Consider the following 17,739-nt stretch of genomic DNA (forward strand, 5'->3'; position numbering starts at 1 on the left):
CAGTAAGGTCCTGCTAGAGTAGAGACCTGTGGTGGATCAAGAACACTGTGTTGGACCCTTTTCGTCAAGATGGCGCCGAAAGTGAAGAAGGAAGCTCCTGCCCCTCCCAAAGCCGAAGCTAAAGCGAAGGCCTTGAAAGCCAAGAAGGCAATGCTGAAAGGCGTCCACAGCCACAAAAAGAAGAAGATCCGCACATCGCCCACCTTTCGGCGTCCCAAGACCCTGCGGCTACTAAGGCAGCCTAAATACCCCCGGAAGAGCGCGCCCAGGAGGAACAAGCTTGACCACTATGCCGTCATCAAATTCCCCCTGACCACCGAGTCAGCCATGAAGAAGATAGAAGACAACAACACACTTGTGTTCATTGTGGACGTCAAGGCCAACAAGCACCAGATCAAACAGGCTTTGAAGAAACTCTATGACATCGATGTGGCCAAAGTCAACACCCTCATAAGGCCCGACGGAAAGAAGAAGCCATATGTTCGGTTGGCTCCTGATTATGATGCTCTGGATGTTGCCAACAAGACTGGAATCATCTAAACTGAGCCCAGCCGGCTAATTCTAAATATATACTTTTTCACCAAAAAAAAAACCAAAAAACAAAAACACTGTGTTGACTTGATGTTATTAGATCTCAGAATAATACTTGGTTCCTCAAGACAATAGCTCAAAAATTAATCAGCCAACAAAAACACTCTCAAGTAAAAGTTGCCCGGTATGTGTATCTTCTCTCCTCTTCGTCCTGAGCAGAACAAGTACCCATTATTTTTAGAAATACAAATGGGGGCAGGTGAGTGGACCACGAGGAGTAAAGGTTTTCCTATCAGACATGGTCTGATTCTTTCTTTAGGACCTTGAGAAGACAGAGATCAGTTTGCTAACCATGTGTCATCTGCAAAATAAGAATAGTAATCCTTCTTGATATAGAAGTCAAGGCGAAACAAAGCCGTGCATGTAAGGTTTTGGGAAACCTCAAGTTTTCCATTCCTTTCCCTTCCAACATCCAAAGTTACAGATGGAGGCAGAGAGAAGAAAGGCCAGACGCAGCTCCCAGTACCGAGATCCCTCACCTGGTTTATCCTCCATCGTTGAAGCAATGTTTGATTTTTCTCTTAACTGGTACTCAGTCTATACATTCTCCCACAGAACACCCAGGAGCCATTTAAAGTCTTTTGCTTAGTGTTTCCAAAGGAAACAATACACCAATTTGCAGGAACACATCCAAATGCCTCATAAACAAAGCATAAACAAATGAGATAAAATTGGGCCGACCACTGACAATACTGACAGTAATGAGAATCCTGGTTTTCTTTTCTTTATTTATTTGCTGACGGGAAGGACCCAGCAAAGAAACAGATACAGTCTCAGACCCCACCAAACATGATAGAAACTGGAATTCATAAAGGTGAAAACTTCTCAGGGATACCTAGAGTTTTGGAATGGAAACTGAGCTCAGGAGCACCTGATTAGCCTCCTGGTCTTCCAGTGACTGTTGGTGGCTTTTAAAGCTGCAGTACAGTTGACACAGGGTCACCGGCAGAATGGGGACTTGAATCTGGGATCCCTGGAGTTGTGGAGGGGCAGCATACACAGTGGCAATTGCCCTGGTGAGCTGAAGGGATTTGCTACTCAGAACAAAGAATTTAAATTTCAAATTGAAACAGAAAGCTGCTGATAGATAGCTGGCTAATTTCCCTTCCCTGGAGGAGCAAAATGGAGCAAAACTGCTCTCAACCAACAAAGTCCCCGTTCAAGAAATTTAAGAACATGTTTTCTAATAAATGCAGTAATTCTCATGCGTCTCACCAGCCCCTTTCAGGAAAGCCGGTTAAGTTTGCTCAGATTTGCATGTGATTTTCATATTAGATACTCAACCCCAAATTCATGCCAGTGACTGATCTTAAACCTGTTCCCTTTCCGGTCCATGGTTGTTATGCAAAAATGCCCAGGGCTTTGACATACAAAGCCATCACGTAGGAGGGGAAGGTGGCTCTTTATTATTGCTCTTTTCCAGCTGAGGTTCAAGGCACTTGTATACCTTTCAATTGTCTTTCAGAAAGTGCCAAAAGATGCCCAATGTAGAGCGTGGCCTGGACCAGTCAGCTATGGACGCCAGAGGACATTTGGATTTTGACTGTCCTATGGCAATGGGGAAGTAGTGCTGACTTGATAGCTTTGATAATGGCAGGATTGTAATGGAGGAATTCATTATTTTCTAGAGCTGCTTTCTGAAATAGTTGGGAATAAAATATCATGATGGCTACAATTTTCATAAACTATAAGTATTTTCAGATATCAAGCCCAAAAGCGATAAAAAGGATAAGGTGCATGCAGCCAAATGTTCATAAGTTTGAAACTGATCCATGACATCAATGTCCATTATAATATTTTTTTTGCACATAAAGGGTTTATTTTGAATGTTTTAAGGAAGGATAAAGTTTTTTATGTGACAGTGTATTCAGTAAAATGTATTGAATGTTTAGAGATTTTCTAGGATATCAGAGCTGTTGAAGATGACCTCTGATCCTGTGTAACCACCTAGGATATGCTGACGAGATGGGGAAACAAAAGCGCTATCCCTCTGAGGGGATGAGTACAAAATGTCAAGCCATCAAGAAGGATAAGGGGCCAGTCCTGCTTGTACAGGTTTGTAATCCCACTCCCAGGAAGGTAAGATAACAGGATCACAAAATCAAGACCAGTGTGTGTTAAAAGTGACTTCCAAGTTAGCCTGGGTAACATAATGAGATACTGTCTCAAAAAAATAAATAAAATAAGATACAAATAAGTAAAAGAAAGGAAATAAAGAAAAAGTAAATGCAGTAATTATAGCAAGATCTTCCCAAGACCTGCGCAAAATCAATGTAAGTAAAAAGTCCAACTATTTATACCCTAACATAAACTAGTCAACCTGCTGCTTTTTAAAGAAGCCTATGTGCCTAAAAGGAGTTGAAAATTAAAGAAATATAGGAATTGTAACTACTGTGATACTAAGAAGGGAGAGAAACCAAGGCACAGGATTCATTGTAATGCCGTAGAATATATCATAAAACACGTATTCCCATCTGTCAACATAAATTATCTTACTAGCCAAAGACCCAGGAATAAACAAGTCTTTGATGACTGAGAGGCAAAAATGGGTGGTATGTCACATCAAACACAGGATTAAAACCGGCGGTTTCATGAAAATGTACATTATTATGATTCATACCCCATAATCCCTGAAACTGGATAGAGGCAAAGTTTTATGCTGATAGCCATACACCTTAGTGCTCACGTATAAGGGCTTATGTCTGCAATGAGAGCAGGGCTGCCTGCCTCTTGCCAGTGAATGCCAAAGCTCCCTTGGGTTCCAGCCCAAAGAATTCAATCATGGGGTCTGTGGAAAGACAGCGAGCAAGAAAGCCAGGAAAGTGTCTTGTATCCGGTGCCATGGTGGTTAGTCCTACGAACTAGATGACTCAGACTTCCAAAGCATGGAGTGGTCATTGCAACCTGGCTAGACTCCAGATGACCTTCCTAAATGCCACAGAAGCCGTGTGTGCCATCGGTGGAAACATGAGGGGTGTTTCCCTTGGCAAAACTAATTCTTTTTCATGCTGCTGGCCATTATGAGAGAGCTCTTTCTACCCCTTCTCTTAGAACTGTAAAATGTCAGAGATTGGTCAGGCCACACTCCTCAGAGAGGGAAAGGGGATGAGGTGTTTCTCAGTACTCTGGCCCTATAGGGTAAGTTAGGAATGCTTTGGAAACTGGTCTTAACAGTGGCTGGGACAAATGCTACACTTATCTTTCTTATCCCATCATGTCTCTTCTTATGTCAAGAATGCTCTACGGTTAAAAGCCCTAAAATGACTAGCGCAGGCATTTCTACCAGGGATGCCTCTCCTGACATCTCTAACCCTCACTGTGTTTAAAAACTCGGTCTTTCACCTTCGTTGTTGTCATGCCGTGATTACAAAATGGATTTCCCAGCTCCCCCAAATCACAGCAAAAGAACAAAGTAAGAAAGGTATCTGTCCCCTGTCCCTGCAAACCTAAAAGAAAATGTGTGTACATGCTGGCCAGCTTCCTCTTGACTAGCTTGTCTGAATGGGGGGACATGACCAGTGCTGGCTTTGAGGGGGACAAGACGTGGTCATTTGTACAGGATAAAAGGTGTTCGTGAAGGAATGCAGCCAAGTGGGCTTGACTTCTAGAAACGGAGAAGATCGCAAATCTGCGGTTGCTGAGGGCACTGTTATGCTGGGAGCTTGCAGCACCTAGAGAAACATTACTGTGCTAGTCGCCGGGATAAGAATTTACACGGCTAATGGTGTTTGCCTTTAAACATGAGTTCGAATCACCCCACTTTCCAAAGAAAATTGCTAAATAAGGTCATACAGCTAGCACCAGGAGAAACCTAGGGATGAGCTGAAGAAGACGAACTCTTGGCTAGTCTCTGTTCTTAGCCCTGTGAAAGATGTGCTGTTTTCTTTTTTGTTCTCTCTCCTCAGGTGAGGTTCACTAGCGTGAGACTGATAGCTCCTTATACAAAACAGTTGTTCTTCACTGGCTGTGGTTTGCATCCATTCATTGCCTCCATTCCTTTACTTTCTTATTTTTTTTTTCTTTTGAGATAGAGTATAGCTCAGACAGGAACTCATTATGCAGCTCATCTGGCCTTAAAGTCACAGGAATCTTCCTGCCTTGGCCTCCTAAGAACTGGACTGATGTGAGACTCCCTCTCTGTACGCTGTGAATATTATTGGTTAATAAAGAAGCTTCTTTGTACCTATTGCAGCACAGAATAGGGCAAAGCAAGAATTCTAAGCAGATAGAGGAGGAGAGAGTGGGCAGAGTCAGGAGGCCGCCATGTAGCTGCTGAAGGAGAAAGAAGATGCCAGTGGAAGCCTGCCAGAACTTTGCCAGTAGGCCACGACCTCGTGGTGATGTACAGATTAATAGATTAATGGGTTCATTTAAGATGTAAGAGCTAGCTAGAAATATGCGGAAGATAATAGGCCAAGCAGTGTTTTAACTAATACAATTTCTCTGTGATTATTTCAGGTGGGAGGCAGGGAAATGAACAAGCAGTCTCCACCTACTCTAGACTGCAGGCATGAGCAGATAGAGCCAGTTGTTATATTGTGTTTTTGGGAGCAGGTTACATTTGGTGCTGTCAATGAAGTCAATATCCTTGCAAGCTGAGCTTAAAGAAGAGGCTGAGAAGCTAGAGCCCCGCTTGCGCCTGGACCTCTTTTCTGTCTTAGAGCGAGTGATCTGATAGAGGAAGATGAAGATAATCGTTGAATCTTTGGATATCAGAGATTTAACGTCATTAAAAATCTGAGGGGGGAAAGAGTCCAAGAAAAAATCCAAACAGCAAATACAGCTTCCCACCTTGTATAAGCCCTCCCTCTCTGTTAGGACTTGATTCTCACAAAGCACAGCTGATAGCCTAGGCGTATGGTACATTGGCTGCACCTTGAAGCTCAGAGTCTAATGGAGCTTTCACGTCAACTTCAGTCCTTACAAGCACAAGTCTTGGAAGTTAAATCCCTCAGCCTCTGAGTCTGCAAGGGGCTGTGGGAACAAAGGAAAGAGCACGGGTAGCAACAGCTGTCTAGACCTGTTTGGAAACCACCACCACTTCTCAGCCATCAGAGGGTTAAGAAAGGCAGCTCAAATGCAGCCATGAAGTTGGGGGTATCCTATTTCTGAACAGAAGTTCTATAATTTCAGCTTGCCTCTGACTGTCCAGCTCCTCGCCGAATCCTGTGGCTGCCTGTGGGACTTGTAAGCAGATACAGGGCTCCCTTGGCAGTAATGCGCTTGGAAAAAGCATTGTGTTTTAATAAGTCACTTTTCCCTCCTCTGGCGAAGTTCACATGAATTGGACTGCAAGGCTCTTTATGCAAAACGGCTGACCTTCACTGGCTCTGATTTGCATTGTCATCGGTACTTTGTTCTTCTAAAGTGCCTTCACTTTGCATAATGTTATAATGTTATTCAGGCTTGGCAGTTAGCACTATTTCATGTCTCCAATTATAACCATTTTAGGCAAAGCTATCGATAACCTTCAGAAACCCATGCCTGTGTGATCTTTCATTCACAAGGAGGAAGCAATGAAATTGGTCTTTTTCTTTCTTTCTTTCTTATTTTATTTTTTTAAAAAAAAGGAGGATAAAACTGAAAAGCTCATTGGGAGTCGAAATTTAAAGTCCGAGAATAGATTTTTCTTTCCCTTCATGGGGATTAAGAAAGTTATGTATACACCCCCGTGAAAATCTATGCATCATTGGAGAGTTACCATGGTAAAGCTTATGATTAAAGCAAGGCCATTCTCCCAAGTAGCATAATCCAGAGCCGCTGGTGTGTATCTGGAAGGGCCTCTCTAGGCACCATATATCCTCCAACTGTCTCGAGGGGACAAGAGCACCTTCCTTGAGCTAAAGATCAACACAGGCCGGTGGGCAGTAGCATAGTACACGCTTTTCGTTCCTTGTGCTACCTGAAATAAAATTCTGGTTGTTTCTTCTCTTAAAGCCAGTTATAGAAGAAGCTAAATACAGATGCAGAAATGGAAAGGGGATAAGGATACAATCCCAAATCAAATGTCAAGCATTTCATACTTCGCTAATACAATTTGGTTGTGCTAAGCCATAGAAGGAAACACTGACTTTTTATAGTGTGTATTAAATGCCTACTATTGTCCAGACACTGAGTTAGGTACAATCAACACAGGTTGTACCCATCTTCAGCAAGGCCTAGATCCTGGCCAGGACACTGTGGTAGGCTGGGAAAATGGTAAATGGGTCATAGCAAAGTAGAAATCTTGAAGTTCTGAAGCAGAAATAAGTTAAATTTTGATGCATGGCTCCTTCATTTCCCTACTGTTGTTTTGCTCTTCCTCGCCTCCTCGATTTAAAAAATTAAATATTCAATTTGAGTATTTAATAAAAAATACTATGCTTATTTTATGCTGATTGGTGGAAAAGTGGATCTAATCAATTTCTAAATCATTTATTAAAATGTAAGGCTATGCTTTAATTGCTGCTCTTCTGTTCAGCCCTGTTGTCTGCATTCTCTCCTTTAAGCATATGGGACCATGGATTACAGGACCCATGGACCAATGTAAAGAAAACAGCCCCTTGGTGGGATATTGAGTATACACTGGACATCATCTCATCCAGTATCCCTCCTTTTGCCTTCCCCCTGGCTGCTCAATGGCATGGCTACATATACCCATATATAATGACTGCTTCTCCAGACTTTCCTCCATTCAGTTGAATCACCTGCATCCACCAACCCCTGAATATTACAACTATCCCAGCTCTCCCTTTCTCCAGACTCCAAGACTGCTCCAGTCCCTAGCTCCAGTCCTGGTACTTCATCCATGACTGTACCTAGAATCTCAATGGTGCCAACCAAACCCTCCCTCCAGCAATCTCATCCTCTTAAGCCACACTGAGATCCTACTCTTTAGGATGCAGCTAGTCTGCATCATGGTGTCCTTCACAAAATTTCATCAGGTTTGTGGGCTAGAGCCCTCTGCCTCACGTAACCACTCAACAGAGTCAGCATACCTTGTGTCTGCTTTCAGTAGGAGAGATGAGGTTGTACCCCAACTGCATTCCCTTCCCATCCCCGTGACTTCCACCTCATTCCTCTGGGTTCAGGGAGGGTGAGTTTCTCCCACTTTATAAATCTTCTCTCTCTCTCTCTCTCTCTCTCTCTCTCTCTCTCTCTCTCTCTCTCTCTCTCTCTCTCTGTTTTTCTCTTTCTTGGTTTTTGAGACAGGGTTTCTGTGTGTAGCTTTGGAGCCTGTCCTGGCATTCACTCTGTAGACCAGGCTGGCCTTGAACTCACAGAGATCTGCCTGCCTCTGCCTCCCAAGTGCTGGGATTAAAAGCGAGCACCACCCACCGCTCTGCCCACTGTAAAAATCTTGCTAAGGGAATCCAGCCCCCTCTCAGCATCATCTCTACTGCACGCTAGCCAAATGGATGTAGGGAGGCAGGGACATTAAACTCAGTTGGTAAGTATCTGTAAGTATAATTCTGTCTGTCCTTCAGTATCTGGATTATCATTCCCCAAATACCTGAACAGCAATTTTCTTCCCCATTTTTCAGATAAGAAGAAAGACAAAAATCAACAAACTCAGCAGTAAAATTGAGGGTACATCAGTCTCACCGCCTCAGGCACACTACATTTTAGGAATTTCTAAATTAAATGTGTCATATTGTTTTTTGTTTCTTTTACAGGTATTTGCCTACTCCTGCAAAAGAAATATCCTTTCAAGATATTATTTCCTTGGGCAATTTCCTTTTCAGGGTGTGTGTGTGTGTGTGTGTGTGTGTGTGTGTGTGTGTGTGTGTGATCCCATCTACCTCAGAATGGAGCCACAATCTGTGATATTTAGACACAGAACTTCATTCCTGCCTTTGTACAAGGATTTCTGTCTACTTCATGCTAGTTCCTCTCCTGGGTAAATATTCATAATGGTATTTAATCTGGAATTTCTGTTCAAGCCATATTTTCTTGTAATATATTGCTACGATTTGGGGGGTGGGTCTTCATTCTTCAATTCTCACTGTCTGGATTCTTGAATATTTTACATTCTTCATCCACATAAGATCTTCCCTTTCTCTCTTCATCCTTCCATCTTCTGTTACATACTAGGATCTTAAGGCTTCTCACTGGTCATCAATAAGATCAGGCCGTTATGGCAGAGTTCAGTTGATATGATATGGTACTTTAATAAGCCAGTTATTACATACTTGGCCTTAGAATTCTTGTCTTAACATTTTTACTTTAACACATTCTCCATAGACCTGCTGAAGCTGAACTTCTTGCTCCTTACAGTGGGCTTTCCATCATTTTGCAGTAGCTAATATCTTTCTCAGTCTTAAATGATATACAAGACTCTTCACTTAGGCCAATAAACCTATCAGTCTAGACCAGTGGTCCTCAAACTTCCTAATGCTGCAACCCTCTAATATAGTTCCTCATGTTGTGGTGGCTCCCAACCATAAAATTATTGTTGCTTCAACTTAATAACGATAATTTTGCTGTCATTGTGAATAATAATGTAACTACTTGGAGACAGAGGTTTGTCAAAGAGGTCGCAACCCACAGGTTGAGAACTGCTGGTCTAGACACATTCTGAATACAAACTATTTCTGGACATTTCTTGGTAACTACCTTTTTGGAGAGCCTGAAAGTCATCGTCTCTTCACTTGTGTGAGAGGCACCTTTTTTGATCTGCAAATCCAGATTAAGTTAGGATTCCCTCCATGTTATGCAAAGTTTTAGGAGATTTCCTTCCTCTCTGGTTTCCTCTTTCTGCAAGATAAAACCAGGGAGTAAAAACCCGATGCAGCTGGGCTTTCTCGATTTCTCAATCACTCCTTCTCAAGCGAGGGAGAATCATGGATTTGAGAGAAGGAGCTGATCAAGTTTACCCTTGCCCACCTTTCTCTCCCCTCCCCTCTCCTTGTCCCTCTGCCCTTCATATTTGACTTCATTAGTATGCACTTTGGTGTCCTCTCCCCAGAGTGTGAGAGTGAGGAAGCCTTGTGAAGCAGTTCAGTCCAGGGCCAAAACATTGTTAATAAGACCTCTGGGTGTCACATCTGACACCACATCATGCAATCCCAGTTTTCCTTCTTAGTAGTGGTGACATATTGTTACCTATGTGTTTCTTTCCTGTGTTTCCTCTGACACAAAAGGTGACATGGAGAGAAAAAAAAAAAAACCAGAGCATTCTGGCTCCTTCCTTATGGTTTTCAACATGGTCAATTTAAGCTTGTTTTTTTTGGGGGGGTGGGGGAGTTGTCTTTTTTTCTTCAATTATTATATGTATCGATTTTCATTTTATTTTTGAGATTATATTTTAATTACAACATTTTCCCTTCCCTCTCTCCAAGCCCTCCTATAAATCCCTGCCTGCTCTTCTTCAAATTCATGCCCCTCCTTTTCATCAACTGTTATTGTATGCATATATGTATTTGTATATACATATGTATTCCCAAGTATAATCTGCCAAGTCCATACAAGGCTTCTTGTTGTGTGTCTTCAGGGCTGACTGTTTAGCACTGGACAACCAATTGCTGTGCTCTTCCCTGGAAATGATTACCTCTACTGCTCTCAGCTTTGCTAAGTTCCTTGTAGATCTTTGTGTGGAGTTGAGGCCTTGTGGGCTTTTTCCTGTGAAGTTTGGCATGATTATTGGTGTCATCTTTGTTCAGTTCATGCTTACATGGTCAAGTTGGTGAGATTTTATGTGTGTAGCTTCTGTTGTTACTAGGAAACAGAATCTCACAACAAGATCCTCTGGATCTTACCATCTTTCAGCCACCTCTTCTTCTATTTTTTGTGAGCTTTAAGTGTGATCATGTTATGTAGATGTATCTGTTGGGACTTGGATGAATTCACAATTCTGCATATTCATTGGTTGTAGCCTTCTATAATGGTCTCAATTTGTTGCAAAAATAAGGTTTTTTGATGTTGGGTGAAGACTAAACTTATCTCTGTGTATTAGGACAAATATTTATAGACTGTTATTAGGGATTATACAGGTTGAGTAAATTAATGGCTGTGTAGTTTCCTCCAATAACCATGTCTTCACTAGAACTGGTTAGTTAGTACCTTGACATGGTAGCCCTCTTGTTGACCATGTTTTGTGTTTAATTAGAGAGCCATTGATTATTGCCAAGGTATGTATGGCACTACTGCACCTGTAAGGACACCATGCCATGTTGGTCATTGCTGTTGTTCATAGACTTCATTGCTGGCATCGTGGATTCCTCTGTCTTTTGAAGCCTGCACAACGCCTTCTAGTACCATGAATGCTAGTCCTCGTGGAAGGGATATTCAGGTCAGTTCCAGCTCAGTGCCTTCTGGGCCCTGTTTCTGACATACATGGTATCATTAGCAATAGAGAATTATTTTCCAGCTCGGTGATTAACCAAGGACAGCAGTGATAGGGTGTGCATTTGGGGGGGGGGTCTTTTTGACAGCTCAGGGCTTCTCATGTCTGGCACTGAGGTTTTGTTAGATGGCCTTTGATTCTTTAGTGAAGCTTTGCTTTGACGTATTCTGTCTAGCCTACAAATTCTTAGGATGTGAGGATCATGCTCTTCTTCATTTTTGATTTCTGTGTGTCCCTTGCTTTAGTTCAAAAAGTAATTTGAGTAAATTGATGACTGAATGAATTGAAATTTGGTGTTACATTGATTGCTTATCATATATCTTTATAACAAAATTACACCAGTGAATGAATGGCATGTGCTTCCATGCTCCACTTATCACATCACCTACTAACTCATGCAATGTACAGCTCACGAGTCTGCTGCCAGTCTACTGTGCCAACCCGGGCTAACCACCACCTGCAGTGTTTCTTAGCTTTGTGCATTTCATTGTTCCTTGCTTGGAACACTTTATGTCTTCCATGGTGGCCTAGACATATTTAATCCCACTCCTTGGTTTTGATTCACACAAAACGTGGTATCAAAGAGCTAGTGACAACATCTCTCTCACACTGGTCTTCTCTTACAGCCTGTCTTTTCAACTTTTGTGGGCCAGGTCTGTGTCTTTGAGTGACTTAAATAATAATAGTATGTCATTCAACTTCACCAATCACCAAAATTGATATGGTCATTGAGAAAGCAAATGATATCTACAGAAAATGAAAAATATTTTTTGTCTCAATATTTGGAAATTTAGCTGTGATATTTTGACCTAAATTAGAATCCACTTCCCAGGTGATTTCCAATCTAAAATCAGTGTGATATATTTCATGATATACCCTTATATTAGCTTATTAGAAATTGTTTGTTGAGATTATTTATCTCTATGGATTGGCCTAATATTTTGACAAAGAAGAAAATCACTACTATGATCTTTTGTGATCTTTAGACCTGTTACCATTAGTGTATGAAAAGAAACCACAAGGAATCCAAACATGGCAAGAGTAGAAGGAGGTCACTTATTTGTCCCAGCCACACAAAACCAAAATAACCACACTGAAACTGTATTAATTAAATCACAGCTTTGCTCATTAGCTCTAGCTTTTTATTGGCTAAGTCTTACATATTAATATAAGCCATTTCTATTCATCTGTGTATTGCCATGTGGCAGTGGCTTACTGGTAAAGTTTGTTCAGCTCAAGTGGGGCTACATGGCTTTTTTTCTGACTCTGCCCTTCTTTTTCCCAGCATTTAGTCTGGTTCTCCCTGCCTAGCTCTGCTCCACCCCACCCTATTCTGCTATAGGTTCAAAGCAGTTCTTTATTCATTAAATGTAATCACAGCATACAGAGGTAAATTCCACATCACCTCCCTTTTTCTGTTAAAATAAAAAAGAAGGTTTTAACTTTAACATAGTAAAATTACATATAACAAAACAGATACCAAGCAAGCATTACAGTTATAATATATTTACTTTATATTTATCATAACTAAGGAAAACTATAACTATCCATCTGGTCTTTGACTCCATCAAAGACTCTAGAAGGATATAATATTACCTAAATAAACAGGAAGTACATTGTAAGCAACTTCCAAAACTCTAGAATTGACAAAAACATCTTGCTGTCTGGACAGTAACCCAAAGTATTTCTGTACTGTTGGGCCATCCATCTTCAGCCTACAGGCCCATAGTATGCAGCAGACTTTTCCACAAAGCAGGAAATTTCAAGACAGTTCCATCTATATTGGCAGTTGTCAGTCACTTTTTCTGTGTCCTGCAGAATGTCTCACAGACACTTTCATGAAGCAGGAACACCGAAAGACCATCTCACCTTTAGGCACGTTCAGCAGTCATTTCTCTGTGGTTTCAGTTCATCAGGTAGTCCAGGCAAGAGCAGTTTCTTGCCCAAATGGCTAGCCAATGCCATAAGGAGCCTCTTTGATACCCATCTTCCTCTTGAAGTAGATTGGTGCTACCAAGAGCAGAGGTGTCTCATTCTCATGAAAAGTCCTAAATTCTTAAAACATTTTAAATGCCATATTCTGTAACCTTTGAAAGGTTTGAAGAATGCTGATGTAATTGAAATACATATCTGTCCATCTAGAAAATCTAACTAACATGGCTACAAGCTTGACTATTATGGATGACTACCTATTAAACCATATTTCTTAATTATACATTACATTTTAAATGAGCTTGACAAACACAATACCTTAATCAGGAGCATAAATATACATATAACAAAGTTGACCTTAAATTTGCATCAATAAACCAAGATCTACACCAATGCAAATCCCTATAGCAGGCAAGTACATTCTCATCATCTTTTGCTAGTACTCAGCATATGGTATATGCTCTTTATCTATTAGTCCCTGTTCCACAAATAATTTCTTATTTTCATGACTTATTTTCAGACATGTGTCATATTTTATATCTGTATAGATCTTCTGGAATGTTCTTCTGAGCCTGACTGCTCTTGTCTGACCTGGACTGCGCTCATGCATGCATTTTCAGTCAATTGAGAAGCAGACAGCTCTGTTGATCTTGTTTGACCTCTCGTCTCATATAAGTGAAAGAGGAATGGTCCAGGAACCCCTTGGTGTGACCCTTTAACTGTCTTGTCTTTTTCTTCCTTCAGACAAGTTCAGGCTTGTTGGCACAGAGCTGTTAGGAGTCTACTTCCAGGTAAATCCAATCATGCAGGAAGAAAAACAGAAACACTCAAGAAACTTTCAAGCCTTGACTTGAGGTTTATCTGCTGGTGTTTTGAAAACTAAAACAAAGAAATCTCCATGCCCCAAACTAGAATGATGGGGCTGCATTTTAAAGAGAAGAGAGTGTGAACAAGGAGCCACAAAGTTGGAACATCAACACAACTGATTTACCTCTTCCTCTGTTGTTTTCTAACAATACGTGCCTTGTAAGACTGTAGCTGGAAGGTCCTTCCCAGCTTAATCCTTTTTGAAAATAGCATCTTCATCATCATCACCTCCAAGAATAAATAGTCTTCCTAGAATATCAAGCAGTAGAGTGGACAATAAGTAACTCTTCATATTTAATCCATATAACTGCCCTTAAAAAGCAGTATTTGTCAAACTTTTGTGCTTTAATTCAAAACCTCCTGGGCTTAATGTAAGACTACTCTACGTGTAAAAGCAGATTTGAAATTATGTATCCTGCAACATCACTTATCATGTTGATAGCCTCTTGTCACGTAGTGCTCTTATCTCCCAGCAAAAACCCTTTGTTGAAGAGCTTATATTCCAAATCCCTTCCTGCGGCACAAATTATTTCAATGGCCAAAGGGTGTGCGAAAGTACAAGTATGTGTGAAATTGAGAGGTGCAGCGAAGAGCATAACTCAGGGATCATTTCTCAGTAATGGCTCACAAGTCATCTTGTGCCAAGTCCTCGGGCCTTTCGAATCTCGATGTCTCCCTCCAATCGTTGCTAGGCAACAACAATAGAATCTGCTTCTGGAAATGCTCCTCGGGACTGGGCCCAGCTTTTCAATCCCTGTTTTCTTCAAGATACTAGATCCAGTAAGGATGCGTGTAGTCACGGCCCAAAAGTAGCCATATTTAACAGTAGGTGAGAATGAGGAAGGGCACCGTGTGTAAGAAATGCCTGGTGCTTAATACAGCCCTGACTTTGGGTGTGCTTGTTTTTAATCTATTCTTCAGCAGAATCCTTGAAAAACCATGTTACACACGAGGAAATTTTCATCTGTATGCTAAATGAGTCTCTGAAGTGACAAAGACAGTCAGTCCACCAAAACATTTTTTTAGATTTCTGTGAGCTTACTACTACTGTGTGTGAAAGAGGCGCAGGGCAGAATACAGCATAGTACATTTGTAAGTTTCTTTTTTCAGATCAGTTCCAGTTCCATTATATGTTCCGAGGGCCCCAGGTGACAGTCTAAGCCAAGACTGACAGAGATTTTCTATAAAAACAATAAAAGCAGATGGCAAGTATTTTAGGATGCTTCAGCTGTATATTCTATGTTGCAACTCTGCCATTTTGCACAGACGCAAAATAACAAAGTACATAAATAAATGTGCAGAGCTGTTTTCTCATAAACCTTTATTTACAAAACAGATTGTGGGCCAGAGTTAGGGCTGCGATTTTTGACAGCAGATCTGTCTGCCCAGAAAGTCTGGGAAATTCTGAGATGTTTTTCTATGGAGGAGTTTGGCTTCTGAGCAATGAGGTGCAAAGGAACCTGACACACAGCTGAAATCCTTCCTTCCCGTTAACTCTCTGCAGTTGGAATAGGTCCAGCTTGGCTAGGGAGCGATGCTGTCCAGTGGACTTGACATCCAATAAAGGACTTCTATTGGAGAAACTGAGTCTCCTCGAAGTACTGGGACCCCAGAAGAACCCACTTGCCTTCTGAGCTCATTGGTTTCCATTACCAACTATCTGACTATATCTAAAGTTCTTGGAGTGCTAAAAGAAAGAAGGATCAATGAATTTGACTAAAATACTTGAAAAGCAGTAGGCTTGTTGCAGAAAGACATGAGGCCTGGCCCTCCTCCTGCTGTCAACTCCCTATCCCAGATGGCTATTTGATGACTGAGAGCAAGTTTTTCCACCCAGGAAACAAGTGAATCTGGCGTGTCCCTGAGTGTCGCCTGTGTCTCCGTCTGCATCAGAATAATCTAAGTGCTTTTTCCAAATAGACCGTCTAGACCCTCCCCAGAACCGTAACTTTTGAGGGCTGACGCCTGCTGCTCATTGTGAACGGACTGAGGTCCAGCTGTGTGTGTGTTTGGGGCGGTGGGCGTGGGTGCCTTGAAAATTGGAAAATGCTGAACAGTCCCTGGACCATGGGGGTTCTCCAAAGTATAGCTCCCAGTGGGAGCCTCTGGGTGTGTTGATCTTCTGTTCACCACTCCCCTCCCTGCTCAAGAGGAAAAGCGGCCAATGATGACAGAGAATTCATTAGAGCCCTGCAGGACTTCAGAAAGGGTAAACGGCCTCACCTGTACCTCAACTTGGAGAAGTGGCATCTGGGCTTAGGCACATGTTACTTAACAACCTGTGAAGGGAAAATATCATGACTCCACACCCTTTTCCTCGGGCCAAAATATGAACTTGGAATTCTCCCCACATGCCATTACCAGGGAGGTGGCTACAGCTGATGGGAAACCTCCTGCCTGCAGCAACAGGCCCTGCAAGCTGAATCATCATCACAGCCCTGAAACCTGTACCGCTCCTCTTCGCTGAGCTGAGTAGCCAAGAGAAAGGCGAGGTGTGTGCGTGTGTTTAAAGTATGGGGTTTGTGAAAGCACTGTGTATGTGTGTATAAGTATGTGTGTGTGTGTGTGTGTGTGTGTGTGTGTGTGTGTGTGTGTGATGTATGAATTGACTGTGTGGCCATGATATCTTAGTTGTGTAGATGTGTTGTGAATGTAATGATTTGTACATTGTACTGTGTAGTATGTATATAAACATGTCTAGTGTTCGTGGTTCATGCATGTGTGCTGAATAGTGTATGTTTATATGTGTATGGTGTGTATGATATATGTGGTGTTTTAGGCCGTGGCATGTATATGTATGTGTTAGAGAGGTACGTGATGTATAGTATAGATGGAAAATGTGGCGTAAGCTGTGAGCAGCAATAGTGAGCTGCAGAAGATGTCTGTTTATGGAAGGGGTGAGAAGCTGTAGCATTTACGTATATGGGCATATGTTTGGGGACAGGAGTGTGAAGGGAGTCATTAGCCAAGAAAGTTAGAATCTATAAATCTAGAAGTCCCTACTAGGTGCCAACCTCACACTAGGTGCTGAAAGTGTAGAATTGGTCCCTACCCTGAAAGTCCTCAGGGATCAGAGCAAGCTGTTCATTTTCTCTGCGTCCCTTTCACATAGACATTGTGATTATTCCCATTACACCACCAAGGAAGACTGAGGCTAAGGTATCTAACTATGGAAACATTTAAAAAAAAAAAACAAAAAAAGTGAACTCAGCCAGTCCAATCGATGGCTCATTCCATTAAGCACTATCTCTACAGCTAATAGGTTTTGTTTGAAGTTTAGCAAGGGTCATGAGGCAGACACCGGCCATCTTGCCTGATGAACCAGAGACTGAATTGCCCAGTCAAGTCAGTGAACATTAGAGCTGAGGTTGGAACACATTTGCGCTAAGGTATGAACGCAGGTGTACACTCTAAGCATTCTGTGACCTTGTTTCTAAGTGACAGACAAATGTCGGCGAGGTGACAACACACAGGATGGATATATGAGGGTTAGTAGAAGGAAGGGTTAACTTTCTCAGGGAGGTGGGGGATGAGCCTTGGAAAGCCCCACCAATGTACATCAGGGAATATGACTCTGGGGAAACTGGAGGCTGCCAGCTCACACCTGTGCCATTGGTCCTAGTTTGGACGTGGAGAAAAGTTGTGTTCCTTTTTCCTTCTATTTTTTTTTTTTTTTAATATAAACTCCTTTGGTGGAGTCACAGCAACAGCTTCTGGAAGTGCCCTTCTTCTGCCTAAAAGTAAAGAGTGGTTGATGGTAGACAAACCATTCTGAGAGCAGAGTAAAATCAAAGGGGGCCTGAGTGTGCCGACCACTGCTGTCCCAGAGAGCGAGACACTGGAGCACTAGCGATAGCCCTGGCTTCTCATTTGCTGTTGGGTGAGGCAGGCCTGTTTCAAGGCTTCCCAAAATAGCTGGAGAGCTGAATTAACCTGTGATCACTGGATGTTAGACCTGGCCAGTTTCACCTCTTTCTTAGGCTTCTGAGCATTAATTATTGGAACCTACAGTTTGCTGAACTGTG

At 42.0% G+C, this 17,739-nt stretch overlaps 1 pseudogene; it reads left to right on the top strand.

Annotated features, from left to right (window-relative positions):
- Positions 1 to 69: 69 nt before the first annotated feature.
- LOC102002849 lies at positions 70 to 578 on the top strand (annotated as a pseudogene).
- Positions 579 to 17,739: the final 17,161 nt, after the last annotated feature.

Source organism: Microtus ochrogaster, chromosome 15 (assembly GCF_000317375.1).
Source record: "Microtus ochrogaster isolate Prairie Vole_2 chromosome 15, MicOch1.0, whole genome shotgun sequence".
Taxonomy (NCBI): domain Eukaryota; kingdom Metazoa; phylum Chordata; class Mammalia; order Rodentia; family Cricetidae; genus Microtus; species Microtus ochrogaster.